We start from the raw sequence: 21,728 nt of genomic DNA, 5'->3' as shown, positions 1-21,728 counted from the left end.
AGTTTCCTGGGTTTGACTGCTCCAAACTTCCTCCTCTCTCCTCTTCCTGTGTCTTCACCATCACAACAGCCAGGCAATGCTTCCCCAAGTGCTTCTTCCTGGCTCTAGCTAGCTAACACGGAGGGGACCGAAGAAGCTACAGAGGAGGGGGCAGGGTGGAATGTGAAGAGACCCAGAAGCTAGGAGCTCCAACCACTTAGGTAAGCTGCACAATGGAAAATTCTCTGTACTGAGGTTCTGTGCCACATAAATGCAGTCACAAGAGGGTCAGATGCCAGAGACCGTCAACACAACCGAAGGCTACTCCCCACCACGGCACTGTGCCTGCTCAACAGTGAAAAGAATAATATGATGTATCTGTTTTCAGTGGAATTTGACATATTTTTCCTCATTAGCCATCCGTTTGATGGCTGATAGGCTCAGCCCAAGAAAAATAAGAAACTGACAGGACAGCTATTTCAAGGAAGTCTTATTCAGTTATCCCTGGCTTCCATAATGGCTCAGACAGTAAAAATCTGCTTGCAATATGGGAGACGCGGGTTTGATTCCTGGGTTGAGAAGATTCTCTAGAGAAGGGCATGGAAAGCCACTCCAGCATTCTTACCTGGAAAACCCCATGGACAGAGGAGCCTGGCAGGCTACAGTCTATGGAGTCACAAAGAGCTGGATACAACTGAGCTGATAACCATTTCAACAAAGTCCGATTCAATTATCTAACTAACTGTAGCAAATTAAAATACAATCAATAAAAATTTTCTACTTTTCTGGTGAATTTTCTACTGTTACTTGGATTTGAGGAGGGAGATATTACATTTCCCCGCATTGGCTCTGTGGTCTGACCATATTTGAGGATGAAATAGGCTGAGTCCCATTTCCACAAAGACCAGTCTTGATTCCATTAATGAAATAACCATGAAGCAAAGGACAACAGCTAAGATTTCCTGAACGCCTACAATGTGGCAGGCAGATGCTCTTTTATACAAATAACCCCCATTTAAATCTCACAGCTCTATGAGGCAGACTGTACTTTTCTCTCCATTCTACACAGATCAGGAAACTGAGGCATGAAAATGCAAAGTAACCCACCCAAGGTCACACAGCCAACATCTTAGTCAAGAGGCTAACAGCTGTATCAGGCTGTCCTAAAATCTCAGTGACCCACTTATTAAAAGGGCATTTCTTCCTCCAATTAAAGTCCAATTCAAATACTTCGGGTCAGGTAAGCCCCATCACGGTTGGGAGGCTCATTTTCATGCAACTACTCAGGAATCCAGGTTAAGAGCATCTTAGGAAACAAAAGCCTTCAACACATGGCTGAGGAGAGCATCACAGAGGTAACAAAGTGTGAAGAAAGCATACTCTATTCTTAGAAACTTCTTAGGTTGGGATGTGACACGCATCATTGCCTCTCACATTTTATTTCTTGGCACAAATCACATGGTTCCACCTAGATGCAGAGGAATTAAAAAATGTAACAATGTCTGGCTGGATAACCACTTCCCAGCAGGAACACACCATTGTGAGCAGAGGCCATCGGCAATAGAGACCAGCCGCCTCTCTGCCACAGCTAGTACATGACTGAGCTGAGATCAGAAAGTTACCTCTTTATACCCCCTGCTGGATCAAATTTTGTGTTAAGAAGTAGCACTGTTTTTGTGTTTGTTTGTTTTTGTTTTTTAAGATACAAAATTTGTTTCTAAAAGAAAACTTATAAAAATATTAGACATTATAGGGGCCAGGCAAATCATGTAAATAATTAAAGCCAGCCAGAGGAAACAAAGAGAGTGATGCTCAAAGTTGCTATTCAGGTTCAAGGCCAGTGAGAGAGAGTTGGGGATTATGTAGCTAATTCCATCTATGGACACAAGCCCACATATACCAAGTGCTCAACAGAAAGTATCTGTTATCATCAGACAGACCATGAGTTTCGTCTCCAAGGCTCTCTTCTTTCTCATAAAGGTCATCCTGGCCCCTTCCAGGACAAACTCAAGAAGAGTTAGATCTATAGGTCATCAGAGAACAGGATTTGTATCCTCATGCAGGGACTCAATTGTACTGAATTCAGATGAACAGACTCAAATGTGGTAATAAGACAACCCTACACCACCTTTACAAAAACACCCTCTTTCCCAGTTCTGGATAGACCAGACTGAGCCTGTTCTCAAAGACAAACTGAACCAACTTCCAATATTTTCTTCCCATTTACCCAGCTCAACTATGAGTGTCCATAAAACCTCTTTGGATTATTTATCTTAAAAACTGTGGGACCATTTGGTACCAATGAAAAAAGGTTTAAAGACAAAAACTATTTAGATGAGACTTAATCAACAGTATTACTAAGAGTAGTAACTACTACTTAAACAAACAAAACAATGAATTTAGTGGGGGGTGGTGATTAAGGCTCAAGACACCCTCTAGATGATCCCTTTCTAAATTAAAAAAAAAATGAATTGCATGACATAGGAAAGGCACAAAACATATAACTCAGGATTGTACTATTACATAAAGTCGCTCTATCATCTTGTAATCAAAGTTTCTAATCCTTACTTTTAGTTTTTATGCTCAGGGCAACATGGATCAATAGCAACAGTTTGTGGACCTACACTGGTCCATGGATTTTCTTTGGGGTGGCATTGACTTATACCGCCAGCTGATTCAGGTCAAACTTCAACATTAACCTATTTACAACTGCTTAATGGAGATGATATGTGTAGAACTTGGAATAACGCCCAGCACATAAGTAAGGTTTCCATGGATGTTAACTATTATTGCATTCTGACTCCACTTTCTCTTTCACCCTGACTTCATAATGAACTCTCAAGTCTCATTAAATTCATTACTTAATTTCTTTTCTGTACTTGTCCCTCCCTCTCCATTTCCACAGCCATGACTTCAGTGCCGTTTAGACAGATCCTTATTACTGTGTGGCTATAGTATTTCAATTTCAAGGCAGCTCCAGAGTACAAAGTTTGGGTAACAGGATGGTCAGTGATTCCATTGGCAAAAATAAAGAACGAGCCTAGGGAAAGAAAAAGGCCAGCTTGTCTGGGAGGTACAGAAGCAGTGCATAGCTGCAGGCCCACTGGATGGCTGACCCCCACAATCCTCATCTGACCATGTCTACAAAGTTCAAGTTACTGTGTTCCATTTTCTGCAAATTCCAATGACCTTCATTTGCAAGAGACAAGGCAATAAAAGGTGGCGAAGCCTTCATGACTTCTTGCATATCTTTTTAGATAGCCTTTGGCCAGCAGTAGCAGAGGAAGGGAAGGCAGGGAAGGGAATGAAGAAGACACACTCCAGTAAGGATGGACACGGTGGGGTTGACCCTTGTTTTGAAAGTACAATGATGTATCCATTGTGAGTGGACACAGTGTTATAACAAATATATGTCTCTATGTGACCCACACTGTATATGCCAGAAATCAATCTAGAGAGGACTGTTGTATTAGCAGCTTGCAGTGACAGAACTACTAGGTCACCGGACTCTGACCTACTAGGCTCATATAACACTGGTCTAGGACTCTGACCACTGTTCAGAGTCCTAGAACTTAAGATATGTGACACTCTTGATGTACACACAGGAATTTAAATGCCTGAGTCATGGAAGAGCATGGTTTAGAGGCTGTATCTACCGAGAGTTTTTGCAACACACTAACAGGTACCAGAAGGAGAGCTGGATGCAAATGTCTATTACAGGCAACTAGAAATTCAGCTCAACAGAGTTTAGCTTTAGAGAGAAGAAAGTGCACAAAGACATGACAGTTATATGGCATGGTCGGGTCAAAAGTATTTAAAAAGAAAAGAAACTGTTATCAAGAGACGATCTCAGTATTAATAGAATCCTTGCATTTAAGGGTAAAATAAGAGCCAGAGGAGGAATAGTTAGAAAGGAAGAAGGAAATCCAGAAAAATAAGCAAAAAAAAAAAAAAAAAAAACCAACAATAAAATATCAGAGATGCTACTGGTGAAATATAGTTTAAGAAGGAAGTGATGTCCAAATGAAAAATAGTGAGGAGCAGAAAGTTACTGAATTTAATTACCAGGAGGGTTATCAGGGAACTTCGAGAAAGCAGGTAGAATAAATGGGACAAGTCAAGGAGTAAATAGGTGGTGAGACAATCAATCAAAAAATCAGAGGATAATTTTAAGGTTGTAGTGATACGAGAAACAAAGCAATTACTCATTATTTTATCTTATTCACTCTCAAGTGTTATTCCAGTTCTTCCTATTACTACGAATGCATTGCCTCACTATCTGTTGTAATTATAAGTCAAAACCTCAAAAACAGTATTTTTTTTTAAAGGCTATTTTCCAGGTCAATGAAGTAAAAAAGTACCCACTGGCCATAGAGACCTGGATGAGACAAAGGGGAGCATTCAGTGACTTGGATTATCTAAGATTCTCCCTCTATCTTCAACTTTCTATTAGCGAAGCGTAGGGTTAAAAGCAGAGGGAGAGAAGAGGGTAAGACATGGTCTCAGTACCCTTCCCTGGCACCATAATTGGGTCAAAGACTTTTATCAAGAGAAGGTAAAGTCTCTGGAGACTGTGTTGTTATTCCAGGCTTCACATACAAATGAGAGCTAAGATATAAAGGTGGAAAGAATTCAGAAAATAAGCACCTGCATCACCCACTGAGGCTCTAATTATGCAGCCAACATGAGATAACAGGCTATGCACAGCGGCTATACTCTAACTACTGGGTTTAAGGCCAAGCCAGCCCAGGCAGCCCTCTGTGGTTCTCAGCCCTTTATATCATCAGACAGTAGTGTTACCCAACACAGAACTGAACTTGGAACCAAGCCAATTATCAGACCTCCATTTCTTGAAGAACAAGAATTTTGGCAGCTTAAGCTAAATTTTAGAGGAGAGCTTTAAATCTTGTGTATGAGAGCTGCTTTTTTGTTTGTTTGTTTTACTGGAAGAGGTTAAAAGGATGACTATGGTTGGACAAGTCGTATTCTTAGAAAGCAGCCTGGACCACCTTCTCCTACTCTTCCCTGCCTCCTGCCGGCCCTTCCATCCAGACAGATGGTCACCACCCCCTACTCACCCCAACCCATGCACAGCTCCTCTGCATGGAGCCGCTTTCCAGCCTTGGCATCTCCATGCATATGTCACCTCCTGCGTAAGACCTTCACAAACCAGCCAGGTAATACAGTTTCCACTTCCTCTGACCCCTGCTTATACCCTTCGAAGCAACTGCATAAGCAGTGAATGTTTTCTGTCTCTGCCGCATCTCTCGGGCCCCTCACATGTATCCCACATGGCATGAGCTGGAAGTCAGCAGCCTAAACACCAGTCTTCCACAGCTAAAATCAAGGTGGTGGCAGGGCCGGGTTCCTTCTGGAGACCCCAGGGGAGAATCTGTCCTTGCTTCTACCAGCCTCTAGAAGTTGCCCTCATTCCTTAACTTGGGGCCTCTCTCTAGCGATGGTATCACTTCAACCTCTCCTCCAACTTGGACCTACTTATAAAGAGCTTTGGGATTACACTGGGCCTACCTGGATGATCCAGGCAACTCTACAGCATTTCAACAGCCTTAATTTAATTGCACCTGCTACAACCCTTTTGCCACATAAGGTAATTTATCCATAGGTCTGGGGCTAGAATGTGGACATTTTTGATGGGTCGTTATTCTGTCTACCCAAGAGGAGGAAAGAGCAATGAGAGAAAAAGAGGTAGGGCAGGAAAGGAGGGAAAATTCTCTCCTAATCTCTCACTCCTCTTTTTTTTTTTTTTTTTTCAGTGAAGAACACACATTTATTTCTCATAGGTCTGGAGTCTGGAGGTCTGTCCTCAGGGTGCCAGCGTGGCTGGGTCTTGGGGGCCTCTTCCAGGCAGCAGATGGCCACTTTCTCCTGTGTCCTCACATGGTGGTCTCTCACTCGTCTTATTCCAGGCCCCCACCTAGAACCTGAGTCCCCAAAGAAACTTTCCATTGGAATACTGTCTACTCTCGCACCTCCTGGTCACTCATCTGAGTTTTTGTGAGCTCAGATTGAGGTTAACAAAATACCATGATCAGTCTAAAGCTGTATTTATTCTTATTAATCAAATATGCCATCTTTAGTTGTTAAAGACTATGAATAACGGATTCTGTTTGGCACATTCCACAGCAAAATGAGCAATTCTCATCCATTTAAAACCAAGATAAAAATCAGAATGTTAAGAGTCTCTGGGAAATAGATCAAAGTGGCAATAACTGGCAAGTATTTCATGTTTCTGAAGAGAAGTGCCATCTATCTGTTTCAGTGAACGTGACCAGCTTAATTCCCTTAGACAGCTCTTCAAGATAGTTCTTATTAATTGTTCAACTCAGTCAAAATGACCAATTCAGAAACAGTTCAACAGGTTGTTACCAGTTGGAGAAGCACCAAGTTATTATTCTTACTGCCCCCTTATGAATTTTTATGGTTATTTTCATATTATGCAAAAGAAGCATTAAAAAATAAAAAGTGTATTAGATCTATAAACATGATTGATTACAAATGGGCACCAATTCTTCAGAAATTGTGTTCTTTAACAATATTTAGGAAAGTATCAGTAAGCATTAGATATTATAATTATTCCTATGATTCTTAACTTGAAAATGTCCATTCACCAGCAGCCAATTTGCTAAATGAAATTTTGGACTTCTTTTAAATTATCTTGATAATGACTTTTTCTGAGGTCAAGATCCTCCTCAAAGCCTCACACTGACTTTCAAAGTAGGATGGATTCTATATTCAGAAAACTCAACAAAATTCTTTCCTGCCTCTCCAGATCCTAGACTCTGTAGTTGACAGAGTATTTCATTATGTTGCCTGCAGTTCTCGACAAGAGGTGGGGAGAAAAGAGGAGGGAGACACTTTAGGAAATAATTGAAATGAGAAATGTCACCTTGAGTTTAGTTTCAGTGAGCTTAAACCCAGCTTTTGGCTGGAAAGTGCTTGATGGAAGTAAAATAGCATTTACAAAAAAAAAATACCAATCCTGTGCATGAACAAATCTATCTTTCATTAACATTTTATTTTTTTGTCCCCATATTGATTGTCATGACATGTCTGTCACCCAGCACCACAACCTCTATTGCAAGCAATTTCCTTACAGAATTACTTTCCTGAAAGGACTAGATGTTACAGAAGCCTGTCAAACTGCACACATGTCAACAGCATTTGGTAGTGACTCTTCAATAATTAATTTACTAGGCTGAACTCTCGGTACAATTTGAAAAGTTCCTGCTTGCTGTCCAGGCTTCTCGAGGCCAATGGCCCAGAAGTTATCATGATTGGACCATGTATAACACAAGTGCCAGCTTGTATGGTCTGATATAATTAACTAGGACATGTGTCCTAAAGAAAGTGGGTCTAGAAATACAGAATACTGGAGATAGGAGGAACCGTTATCCGCTGATCATTATATGAATGACCCAGTAATCCTTTAACTTACTGATTTTCACAGAATTTGTGGTATTTATATGTATAAAACACAACTAGAAAAGTTTGTTAGCTGGGACATTAAAACAACACATTTTTATACTATTCTTCATTGTGTGAGGAGGAATCAAAAGAATAAAGCAGAACTAATTAGTTACAGATGCTCCCAAGAAGCATTGAAAGAGAATAGAAGGTATCTTTGGGGAGATATGAAATACAACATGTTACAACTGTAGAAAATTAACAGTGTGTCTCAAGGGACTATTATTAAATGTCAATAATGTCAATAATCAGAAACTCTACTTGGGTTAAGTTGGGATGAAATCAGTTTCTTGCATCAACTTCTCATGAAAAATTCAGAAGTCTCTTTCAATTTAACATTTACACAGGTTATAGGTACAGGAATCATTACACCACTCTAAGCCATCCCATAACATTTTACCTGTAAGTCACGAAACCTTGGTGGGAATTCAAGGAGACCTGCTGCCATCCTGCCCTGCCTCCTCTGCGAATCAGGAATCCACAAGGATCACAAACACTCTGTGTGCAGAAATCATATAATTTGGGTTACATCACTGCCCCCCTGTGAAGTCTTTAGGGGGTATCTCACTGCCTAATTACTACAGCTGAATTCTTATATCTCACTGTTCTTCCTATTTCCTAAACTTTCTCAAACTATCCATTCACAATGTGTTCTATTTTAATTGACTTAAAAAAAAATATCTGCCCTGCTAGGTCTCAGGCACCATTCTCAGAACTATATTGGTTAGTAGTAACAAAGAGGCCCCCAATCCCAACCAAATGAGCATTCTGGTGGTGGGGGTGTGGGGAAGTCAGAATCCTCAGAAAATAAAATAGAGGACAATTTTGGTTAATGCCATGGAGATAATGAGGTGATGGGGTGAAGTAATTGGATATGGTGACCATGGAAAATTATAAATGGCTTTTTACAAATTTTTATTAAGAAAATTTTCAAGGTTCAGCAAAGTATAGAAAGTATTTACCACACATGCTTCCAAAATGTTTCTGACTAAATACTTTAATTTATAAACATACTTCATTTTTCAAATACTTCAGTAATCTTGGAAAAACAAGGGCATTTTCTTACCTAACACAACGCTATAAACATACTGAACACAAGAGATATTTTCTAAATATCAAATTCCTGCATCATATGAATCTAAGAAGAAGAAAAAGTGTAGTCATTCATTTACATCCGACTCTTTGCGACTCCATGCACTGTTGCCCGCTAGGCTCCTCTGTCCGTGGGATTCTCCAAGCAAGAATACTGGAGTGGGTTGCCATTCTCCTCTCCAGGGGATATTCCCAAACCAGGGATAGAACCCAAATCTCCTGAATTACAGGTGGATTCTTTACCATCTGAGCCACCAGGAAGCCCTAGTTGTCCCTCAAAAATCTTTTATAACTGCTTTATTCAAATAAGGTTCAATCTTTACAACAGGTTATATCATATTTAATCTTATAAGGATCCTACCACCCCATTCTTCCTCTTTGCCCCCCATATTGTATTAATTAGTTAAAGATACTGGGCAGGTTCTGGATTGGGTGGGTGGGTGTGTGTGATGCTGGCATGTAACTTGTTCTTTCTCCTGTATTTCATATAAACCAGAGGTAAGGGGTAAAGCCCAGACTGGATTCAAGTTAGACATTTTTGGGAAAAGCATTTGACTGGTAACGCTGTGCTCTTCTTATTACATGGGCTTCTCTGGTGGTTCAGGCAGTAAAGAGTCTTCCTGCAGTGTGGGAGACCTGGGTTCGATCCCTGGGGGGAAGATTCCCTGGAGAAGGGAATGGCAACCTGCCCCGGTGTTTTTGATTGGAAAATCCCATGGATGGAGGCACTTGAAAGGCCAGAGTCCATGGGGTCACAAAGAGTCAGATAAGACTGAGCAACTTCACTTTCCTATTACATAATGTCAAAAGGAACATAACATCTGGATCTCCCCCAGCCCCAAACCTTCCAGGTTAAGGTAGTGACAGCCTGATCGTGCCTTTGAAGAATGACGTTTCCTGACGTGCTACTGGCAGAGTACACAGAGACAGCACACCTGAGTTACTAGGGAAGCCCAGGACACAGCATGCACACGTGATTCCTTATCAATTCCTCACTGATGAAATGATTTAGGTGATGCTCCCTGATGGTCTTAACATTTCACCAGGTAATTCAAAACGTCATCTGTCTGTTTTGTTTCTCTTTGGTTTTATTTGTATTATTCAAGAAGTCATCTATTAAATAAAAGAAATAAAAGGAAGAAATAGAGCTTTCATTCAATCACCCTGACATGAAGCTGACAGAAGAGAGGCAGAATAAGTATCTCTTTATTTAAAACTCTAAAACAGAATAGATATTTGCATGTGGAACTAATTATTCCAATATAAAATAATAATTTTAAAAACTATTTTTAAATTTTTGTCACTATTTGGCTTTACTTTGGATTTTTCTTTTTTGAGAATGATTATGGACTTATTTTATATATTAATAATGCTACAGTACAATTAACTAAAATTATTCTTACTGTTACTTGAGATAAATAAACTGTGGACTATAGGAGCATCTTAAACTGGCTCTATGTCTTTTTTAATGACCACATTTGTCTTTAAATATTCTCAGCTTTCCAGTACATCTGGACTGGAAAGCACATCTACGATATCCCAGGAACACCCAGAGCATTCTCTGCACCGGAGGTGAAATCAGTCATTTCTCCAAAGAAACCTAAATTCCTTGAATCAGATATGCTATTAGGGAATAAAATAGAAATGCTAGGAATGATCATTGGCCCTGAGAAGTTAGCACCTCCAAGCTTTTCCAACGTAACGATAACAAAATCATCTTTTAAAAGTTATGAGTTAATACTGAGACATCCAATTCAAATTAAGCCCTAAAAGGTTTACTTAATATTTTCTTAAATTTTATAATTGTACTTCTATCTTGCATTGGAAATCCATTTGTTTCCAATTATAATTGCATAACTGTTTACTTACTTTAGCCTGTAATTTAAATATTATGGTTTCAAGATGGCAAAACCAATGTAATTCCTAAAAACAAAATTATTCTGTGCTATTGAAAATTATGCCCCTGTTTTGACATATATCTCACAGAAGCACTAAATCAAAAAGATATAAACACCCCCATGTTCAGTGCATCTTTATTTATAGTAGCCAAGATGTGGATGCAACCTGCATCCTTTGATAAATGGATAAGGAAGATGTGAGATATATATATATATATATATACCACGCAATGAAATACTATTCAGCAGTAAAAGAAAGGAAATTTTGCCATTTGAGAAAACATGGGTGGACTTGGAGGGCACTATGCTAAGTGAAATAAGTCAGTTATCATGATCTCACTTGTACATGGAAGCAGAAAACAAATTAAAAAACAAACAAAAACAAGTTCACAGATATAGACCAGGTAGATGAAAAAATTGGTTAAGATGACCAAAAGATACAAAATTCCAGTTATAACTAAGTCATGGGGATGTAAGGTATAGCAAGATGACCAGAATTTATTATACTGTATTGCATATTTGAAAATTGCTTACAGAGTAAATCCTAAAAGTTATCACCACAAGAAAAAAAAACTGTAACTCCAGGTGATGATGGATATTAACTAGTCTTATTGCAGTGATCATTTCACAACATATGCAAATATCCAATTATCCACTTACATTGCTGTATATATGAAACTAATACAATGTTATATATCAATAACTCAATTAAAATAACTAAGTAAAAAATAAAAATAACACATTTCACAAATAATACAGTCACTAGTCTTTCAAAAATCACTTGAAACAGTTTATTTTTGTGGATATGTTAACAATTTATATTCACTTAGTTTCATTGGCTTGTACATTCTAGTTTGTTTTCAAGTTCAGAGACAGTAAAACTTCTCTTATTAATAATGTGTGAGTGCATGCATGCTCAGTCACTTCAGCTGTGTCCAACTCTTTCCAACCTATGGACTACAGCCTGTCAGGCTCCTCTGTCCATGGGATTCTCCAGGCAAGAATACTGGAGTGGGCTGCCATGCCCTCCTCCAGGGAATCTTCCTGATCCAGGGGTTGAAGCCCTCCTCATCTCTGTCTCCTGCACTGGCGGGCGGGTTCTTTACCACTAGTGCCACCTGGGAAGCCCAATAATGTGCAGTCAAATTAATTTATTTGAAAGTCATCTACATGATCATTGAATCTGTGTGGGTTCTTTACCACTAGTGGCACCTGGGAAGCCCAATAATGTGCAGTCAAATTAATTTATTTGAAAGTCATCTACATGATCATTGAATCTGTGTGGCTTTTATACAGTTAGCTGTCATTGTTCCCATTTTCTAATCAACATTAATGAGGCGACTAAAAAACAATAAAACAAACCATTTGAAGTTTATCCATTTGATAGGGTTTTAACATTCAAATTCTTCAGAAACCATCACAATTAAATCACAGACTAATTCCATTATCCCAAGGTTATACATGCTCACTTAACATGCATACCATTTTCTTTTTTAAATTAATTTGTTTATTTTAATTGGAGGCTAATTACTTCACCATGTTGTGGTGGTTTCTGCCATACACTGACACGAATCAGCCACGGGTGCACATGAGTCCCCTGGGCCCTAACCCCCCCCACCTCCCTCCCCATCCCATCCCTCTGGGTCGTCCCAGTGCACCAGCTTTGAGTGCCCTGTTTCATGCATTGAACTTGGACTGGTGATCTATTCCACATATGGTAATACACATGTTTCAATGCTATTCTCTCAAATCATCCCACCCTTGCCTTCTCCCACAGAGTCCAAAAGTCTGTTCTCTATATCTGTGTCTCATTTGCTGTCTGACATATAGTCTTGTCATTGCCATCTTTCTAAATTCCATGCTGCTAAGTCGCTTCAGTCGTGTCTGACTCTGTGCAACCCCGTGGACAGCAGCCCACTAGGCTCCTCCGTCCCTGGGATTCTCCAGGCAAGAACACTGGAGTGGGTTGCCATTTCCTTCTCCAATGCATGCATGCATGCTAAGTCACTTCAGTAATGTCCAAGTCTGTGCGACCCTATGGACAGCAGCCCCACCAGGTTCCTCTGTCCCTGGGATTCTCCAGGCAAGAACACTGGAGTGGGCTGCCATTTCCTTCTCCAATGCACGCGTGCATGCTGAGTCACTTCAGTCATGTCCGACTCTTTGTGACCCTATGGACAGCAGCCCACCAGGCTCCTCTGTCCACGGGATTCTCTAGGCAAGAATATATATGCATTTACATACTGTATTGGTGTTTTTCTTTCTGATTTACTTCACTGTGTATAATAGGCTCCAGTTCCATCCACCTCATTAGAATTGACTTAAATGTGTTAAATAGCTGTGTAATATTCCATTGTGCATATGTACCAGGACTTTCTAACCCATTCGTCTACCTACAGACATCTGGGTTGCTTTCATATGCTATCTCTTTTAAGCAACATGCATACCACTGTCATCCTTGTCTTCTGATTTGCTGCCAAGTTCCAAAGGTTTTAGATGGCTTTTTTTTTTTGGAAATTTATATAATGAAAATTACACAATATGGTCTATCTTTATTAGTGAATGACATTTCATTTTGTGTGTATTTGTGTGTGTGCACACATATTACATATACACATCAGAATTTATCTATTCACCAGTTAGTGGTCATCTGGGGTTTTCTAGAGTTTTTGCTTGCTTTGTTGGTGTGTGTATTTGTTCATTTTGCTGTATAGTATAAAGTGATGATAAGTCCTTACATGAAGTTTTTGTGTGTCTATGATTTTATTTTAATTGGGTGAATATATTGGTGTGAGATTACTGGGTTGCAGGTAAATTTATGTGAAGCTTTATAAGAAACTCCCTTTTCTCTGAAACGGCTATATAACTAACGCACTCTCAACAGGAATGAGTGAGTATTCCAGTTGCTCCCAATTTTTCCCCCCAAACTTTATATGTTTATTATTTTCTAAAATCAGCTTTAGTGATATATAATCTACATAACTTAAAATTCACCTTTTTTGCATCTCATTTTGATTTGACAATCCATATTCCTAAAGACATCATCAAAATCAATATACAAACAGTTCTGTTACCATAATAAACTGCTCTGTGCTTCTTTGTGGTCAAGCCCTCCTCCACTCCCAGCTCCTGGTAACGCCATTTTTTTTTTGCATCCCAATAGCTCTTAATTTTTCCAAAATCAAATCACAGAATATGCAGCCTTTTGAAACGGCTTTCGGAAATATCAATGTGAGGTCTATCCATGTTGTTGCATGTGTCCGTATTCCATTCTGTATTATTTTTGAATAGTATGTCACTGTATCGATGTGCTGGACTTTATCTATTCATTTACCAGTAGATGGATATTTGCACTGTCTCCAGTTTTTGAATATTGGAATGAAGCCACTATAAACACTTGAGTACTGATTTTCAAATGAACAGAAGTTTTCATTTCTCTTGGATAATGAGTAGGTCATTGATGATTATGTATTTAACTTAATGAACTACTTATATCTTCCATTTCTTTCCTCATCATTTTCATTTTTTTTTCTTCTGACTTTCTTGAAAATATGGAACTCATTTTCTGGCAGCTATTTTAACATCTGGTAGGTATTTTATCACCACTATTACTCCCGGTTATGTTTGTGTTAAGTGGTTTTTCTCATGGCTATGGGTTATATTTTCCTGTTACTTTGGATGCCTGGTAATTTTTGATTGAATGCTTAGCATTGGATATTTTATGTCATTAGTTGCTGGACTCAGTTTTATTCCTTTAAATAGTAATGAATTACTTTCAAGCACTCAGGTTACCTTGAAACAGCTTATGGCTTGCTTTCAAGTTTTATTAGGGCAGGTCCCAGAAAGCCTTGGTGTAGGCCTGCTTTATCTCACTGATTAAGCCTATTAAAAGGCTATAACGTCCTGATGACTCAAAAATCAAGGCCCCATATGTTAGGCAGCTTTCCAAACTAGTTACTAGAATAGAAAATATTCTTAGCTTGTAAGGAGCTTTGAGAATCAGTCACCTAGCCTCCTGCTCACCAGCGGCTCGCTCCCTGGTCTTGGGTACAATTGCTTTCCTCCTCATTTTCCAACTGTTTATTGTGAGTGGCTTCTGATTGTTTTCAATTTTAGGAATGACATTTGTCACCAACAAAACTTTGGTTTTAAATTTACATGTTTCCAAATAAAAATATTAAAAAATAAATTCAGAGCAGTTACATTTAGGCCCTTTTATTCTTCAGCCACTCCTTTGGATAACTATTTTATCAGTTTCTGATGGATTCTTTCAGTGTTCAGAATTTTCTGGAATAGTTTTATAGAAGAAGACAGCTCTGCAAAGATCCTGGAGATGGCATTTAAGGCTAAGATACTATGAAGTACAAATGTTCTGATGCCTTAAAGAGCATGGCTTACTGAAAAAGGAAAAAAGAGCAAAGGGAAAGTCCACAGTACAGCCAGAGTATTAGAGTGCAGAAAGGAGAGAAAGTATTTATTTCAGGTAGCAGTCGTCAGCAGAAATCTTATCAAGTGGGGTCTTGTGTGCTAGAATAAGAAACTTAGTTATTATCCTCAGTGCAATAGGAGGTAACTGAAGAGTTCTAAGCACTGAAGTAATAGGATAAGGTTTCCATTCTTAAACTATCACTCTAATAAATAGAATAAGAAGAGTGGATTGCTAAGAGGACAAGAATAGAAGAAGTGGAGAAAAAATGGCAGGTCACAGAGAAGTCTAAGTTACAGGTAATGCTAATTTTGTCCAGATAAGTGGCTAAAGGCTAGATACAAAGGAAAAGAAAGCTTCAGATTATATTATTATAGCAAAACAAGAGTTGCTCACAAGTTACATGTGAATGGTGAAGGGAAGGAAATATGTTAAGAATGATCCCTAGAAATGTGACTTGAGAAGCTAGATTCTCTGAAATACCTCCACAGAGAAACAGGTTTGAGGGACCGAGGTTTTTTTTAATCCATGTGAGATCTGATGGACCTGTTCAACTTTCAAGTACACAACATCAAGCAGGAGACTGGACAAGACCTCAGGAATTGGAAGTTGCAGAGAACAATCTGACAGGCAAAGCACAGAGCACCAGATTGAACCTTCTAGGAAAGCTGTGTGTTCAAGAATAAAAGGGGCCACACCAAAAAATTTAGTACATGTCAACAATCAGTACTTGGGTGCAATCTCAAAAACGAATGAGCTCTGTTCATTTCCAAGGCAAATGATTCAGTGTGAGTGTCTATGACCCAACCACGAATGCCAAAGAAGCTGAACAGTTCTATGAAGACCTACAGGACCTTCTAGAATTAACATTGAAAAAAGATGTCATTTTCATCATAGGGGACTGGAATGCAAGAGTAGGAAGTCAAGAGATACCTGGAGTAACAGACAAGTTTGGTCTTGGAGTACAAAATTAAGTAGGGCAAAGGCTAACAGAGTTTTGACAAGAAAACACACTGGCCATAGCAATCACCCTCTTCCAACAACACAAGAGAAGACTCTACACATGTACATCACCAGATAGTCAATACTGAAATCAGATTAATTACATTCTTTGTAGCCGAAGATGGAGAAACTCTATACAGTCAGCAAAAACAAGACTGGGAGCTGACTGTGGCACAGATCATGAACTCCTTATTGCCAAATTCAGACTTAAATTAAAGAAAGGAGGGAAAACCACTAGACCATTCAGGTATGACCTAAATCAAACCCCTTATGATTATACACTGGAAGTGACAAATAGATTCAAGGGATTAGATCTGACAGACAGAGTGCCTGAAGAACTCTGGGCACATAACATTTTACAGGAGGTTGTGATCAAAATCATCCCCAAGAAAAAGAAATGCAAAAAGGCAAAATGGTTGTCTGAGGAGGTCTTCCAAATAGCTTAGAAAAGAAGCTAAAGGCAAAGGAGAAAAAGGAGAAATAAACCCATATGAATGCAGAGTTCCAAAGAATAGCAAGGAGAGATAAGAAAGTGTTCCTAAGTGATCAAAGCAAACAAATAAGAGGAAAACAACAAAATGGGAAAGACTGAAAGAGTTAAAAAGTTGACTTAAAACTCAACATTCAGAAAACTAAGACCATGGCATCCAGTCTCATCACTTTATGGCAAATAGATGGGGAAACAATGGAAACAGTGACAGACTTTATTTTGGGGGGGGGGGGGGGGCTCCAAAATCACTGCAGATGGTGATTGCAGCCATGAAACTAAAAGACACTTGCTCTTTGGAAGAAAAGCTATGACCAACCTAGACAGCATATTAAAAAGCAGAGACATCACTTTGCCAACAAAGATTCATCTAGTCAAGGCTATGGTTTTTTCCAGTAGTCACGTATTTGAGAGCTGAACCATAAAAAAGGCTGAGCACCAAAGGACTGATGCTTTGGAACTGTGGTGTTAGAGAAGATTCTTGAGAGTCCCTTGGACTGCAAGGAGATCAAACCAGTCCATCCTAAAGAAAATCAATTCTGACTACTCATTGGAAGGACTAGTTCTGGAGCTGAAGCTTCAATACTTTGGCCACCTGATGCAAAGAGTTGACTCATTAGAAAAGACCCTGATGTTGGGAAAGACTGAAGGCAGGAGGAGAAGGGGATGACAGAGTACAAGATGGCTGGATGGCATCAAGTCCTCAATGGACGTGAGTCTGATAAAGCTCTGGGAGATGGTGAAGGACAGGGAAGCCTGGCGTGCTGCAATCCATGGGGTCGCAAAGAGTCAGACATGACTGAGCAACTGAACAAGAACAAGAAAACCATGCAAAATTAGATTTGTTATTTCTGTTTGCATAGAGAAGAAATAGCATAGCAAGGTTAGCCAGTTCTCTATGGCTTGGATTTCAAGCTAACTTGTAGCAGTGAAGTTTCAAACCAAAGCTTACTTCTAAAGTCCACATTGACCACCATGATTTGCCTTCAAAATAATAAGTGAGGTCATTATTTCAAACTACATGAGATATATATATATATATATATAGTTTTTTTTCCTCAGCACATCACACATGATTGGGCAATGTTCCATCAATAGACTTTATCTGTGGCACTCACCATCCTCTGCCCCATGTGATGCACAGATAATTGCCTAACTTGTCAACTTGATTAGGAAAAGTCAATGACAGGACCAAGAAAACTAGTAGAAAATAATTTTTTCTGAACATGATTCAGACTAATATGTACATCATATCACAGAAAACAAAAATCCACCAAGTAAAGAGAGTTGAGCAGTAGTATAAAATCATGAAAGCAATGCATTGAATTTAGGAGAGAAAAACCTGCTACACAGAAAGGAAAAAAAAATTAGAGGAAACTCTAGGAATAATAATCTCAGTTTGGGACAAAATGTAGTTATTTCTATATGTTGTACAGAAATTATTATACAAAAACAAAGTACCACTGGTCTTGTTGAAACAGTCTTGAAATAGTGTTAAAAGAAGAAATATCAGAGGTTGAAAATTCCAAACATCATGTTTAACAAATATGGACACTGAGACCCAGAGAGATTAAGTTTCCTGCCTGAGATCAAATGACCATTTAGTAGTTAAGGAAGAAAAGCAAAAATCAGGTGTCTTTCATTCTATGATTGAGCTTTTTCTAAGACTTTATGTTACATCAACTGAAACCTAAATATATGCATAAGGGATGATATTCATTTGTAACTCAGTTGTAATAATGCAGACTTAAGTACAATATTAAGTGAACTTCCTTGATTCTGAATACTTCATTAATTCCGATGCCATTTCAGGATTTTTCCATCCCTATTTTTCTAACAAGCCAAAGAGCAGACCCTTCATGTGTGGGAAGAATTTGTAAAGTGTTTTACTGTTTTAAATAAATGTGACGAGAGATGGAGGCTTCATGGGAAATTGCTGTACCCTATGGGTACTGAGAGGTTGAAATGCAAGAATATTTTCATTCTCAAAGAGGAAGCATCAAAAGGGGTCAAAGTCTGAGTGTGCACATGAGCTGACTTTTCTCCCTTTCTTTAGAAGAACATTTGGCTTTGGAACTGCCTAGTTTCAATCTCAAAGGTTTTGGAGTTATCTAAAATCTTTGAAGTGGCAAGAGGCATTTCTTGGCATGAAAAACTGGACCCTGTGAGTAAGCCACAAAAGCACCCAAAGCCAAAGGTTTTCAACTAATCTAGAACAATGGTTCTTATCCTATTGACCTTTACTTGAAAATAATCCTTGGAAATAAAACCAAAAGTAGGACATCTGAGGAACCCCTAATTTCAGTACAAATGATGAAACAAGTTCTGCTTATCCATGAGATAAGTGTTGCCTTAAGCATTGGGTACCTAAATTCTATGCTCTTATCTACAGCTACTAGGTATATGATCTTAACCAGGTCACTTTTTTTCTCCAAGTGAAACACTTTTTCTTATCTCCAAGATAAGGAGATTATATCAGGCTGGTTATATCTTTTGGGCCAACAGTAAGTAGTAGATAAATGGTCTCAATTAGTATTAAATCACAACTACAACAAATGCTGTCTACCAGAAATATAGCTGAAGTATAAAGATACAAAGAGGTTAAAAGTAAATAGATGGAAAAAGATTAAGCATGCAAACACTAAAGATGAGACAACTGGATTACTTATACGAGAGGTAGATATATTAGACATTGGATTAAGGTAGATTTTTGGATAAAAAGGTATTTCATAATGATAAAAAGGATCAGTACATAAAAAGGACATAAATAAATGTGTATGCACATTACAGAATTTCAAAATATATGAAAAACTGACAGAACTAAAAGGAGAAAAAGATACAATTACAGTTGGTGGTTAACACTTCTCTCTCAATGAATGATAGACAAAGCAGACAGAAAAAGCAGTGGTAACATAGAAGTTCACCTGTATCATATTTTCAGATTCCACATATCAACCTAAGTGATATCATGTGATATTTGTCTTTCTCAGGATTATACTCCAAGCTCTATAATAACCTATTTGGGAAAAGAATGTGAAAAATGATATATGAATATGTATAAATAAATCATTTTGCCGTACACCTGAAACTAACACAACACTGTGAATCAACCCTACTCCAATACAAAATCAAAAATCAAAGTAACGTAAAACATGCATCAAAAAAACTGAACAGGATTGGGAGAATAGCAAGGAAACAAATACAACATGTAAAATAGATAGCAAGTGAAAATTTGCTATGTGAAACACAGGAGTTCAACCCAGTGTTAAGTGACAACCTAGAGGGGTGAAATAGGGAGGGGGGTGGAAGGGGGGTTCAGGAGGGAGGGGACACATGTCTACCTGTGGCTGATTCGTGTTGATATGTGGCAGAGACCAACACAATACTGTATAGCAATTGTCCTCCAGGAACCATATTTTGTTCTATACTTCTCAGTATTATACAATTATAATCATCTTTGATAATTATTAGCTACTCAAGAACAGTTATGCTTTATGAGTACTGTTCAACTGTCATCACCAATAGAATGATACCCAGATGTGTTCTTTCTATAAAGCTTTGTAAGTAATAAGAGAGAAAAAAAAGAATTGACCAGAACTATAACCAACTTCACCCGACTGACATATATAAAATACCACACATTCTGGAGAACATTATCTAACTGCACATGGACCATTCCCCATGATAGATTGATAAAGGCTGACAATTTTTCACAATTAAGCATGGATCTGCAGATTAAAGGACAAGGCATCTGAGAAAATGAATCACAAACTCGCAGCTAGACATTTTGTAATAAAACTATGGAATACTGAAGGAAAAAAGGTACTAATAAAAGTAGAGACCTTAGAATGTTTAAATCCTACTCACTTTTGCTTAAAAAAAAAACAGCCTATAAAGGATTAATAATTAGACTGACAGAAGACTCTTTTACAAGAATGGAAGCCAGAGTACACTAGAATATCTTGTTCAAAGGTATGAGAGAAAATAGCTTGCAACCAGAACCGTATCTCCAGCAAAAATCTCTCTCAAGAAAAAAATACAGTGTTATTTTCAGAAAAACCAATACAGTGTTCACCACAACACACCTTCCTTAAAGTGCATATTGGGGAAGAACAAATAAATCAGAAATATGTGAAACGCAAATGATGAATGGTGAGCAAGGGAAGTCAGTGAACATGTGGGTGAATTCAAATAAACTTTGACTCTGTAAGTTAGTAAAAATTGCTTTGGAGTTAAAAAGATAAGGTAAAATGCAAATACTGAACAACAGAAGTTCGTAAGCCAAGCAGAAGTGAGTAGGATTTAAACATTTTAAGGTTTCTACATTGCCCAAGAATGAAATAAAGATTTTTGATTAACATTAGATTTCATGAAATTAAGAATATAGGAATATGTCAAATTTAAGAATACAGAGGGTTCCAGAATCTCATGGATGGAGTTGAAGGTGAAAGAGAAGGGGAAGAATGGGAATTAGGGGGGTTGATTTGCACCAAGAACTGAATCGTCCTTGGGGGTAAGCTAGTTCAACAACAGATGCAGTAGGGAGGATCACCGGAAGGTGAGCCTGGGGGGTGTAGGGAGAGAGGAGTTGCTGTCGTCTAGTCGCCAAGTCATGTCCGACTCTTTGCAACCCCGTGGACTGTAACCTGCCAGGCTTCTCTGCCCTTGGGACTTCCCAGGCAAGAATACTGGAGTGGGTTGCCATTTCCTTCAGGGAGAGAGGAGGCAGGAGGGTAAACGGCAAGAAAATAAGGATAATGAAGGGCATGGATATTAGCTGACAACTGCCTTCTTCCAGATACTGAGGGGATCTGGCTTCCAGAAGACAACATATAGAGCTTTCAATGATATCTGCATTTTACAGGCATACCTTGGGTTCTATCAAGAATGAAGGATAAGACTAGCCAAGAAGCATGACCTTGACCTTGAGCATCCCTTCTCCCTCTAGAAGAGTGTCTATGCTAGAATCCTATTCTTTGTTCTAGTTCTTAAACTCCATAACATCATCTCACTAGAGCCAGACCCTAAACATAACACCAGGGTTTATTTAGGGTATTAATTACAAAGTGGGGAAGACTGGCCCCTCCTCACCAAATCCCTAGGCATACTAAAGCACACTGACACAGAATCTAGTGCATATTCACTCAGTTTGCGATTAGAAAACAAATCTGAAACAATTCTTAGTACACATTATTATAATATTTAAACATTCTTCATTTAATGTCAGTTTCAAGAATTTAAAAGCAATAAAAATAGCCACCACAGTCAATCACACCTCTACCTTCCAAAAGCCCCAAAACAACTGAAAGCCCAGCAGTTCTAAACTGCCTTAGGAAATAAAGCCAAAAAGAATAAAAAA

This window comes from Muntiacus reevesi, chromosome 4 (genome assembly GCF_963930625.1).
Source record: "Muntiacus reevesi chromosome 4, mMunRee1.1, whole genome shotgun sequence".
Classification (NCBI taxonomy): domain Eukaryota; kingdom Metazoa; phylum Chordata; class Mammalia; order Artiodactyla; family Cervidae; genus Muntiacus; species Muntiacus reevesi.
This window is presented reverse-complemented; position numbering follows the sequence as displayed.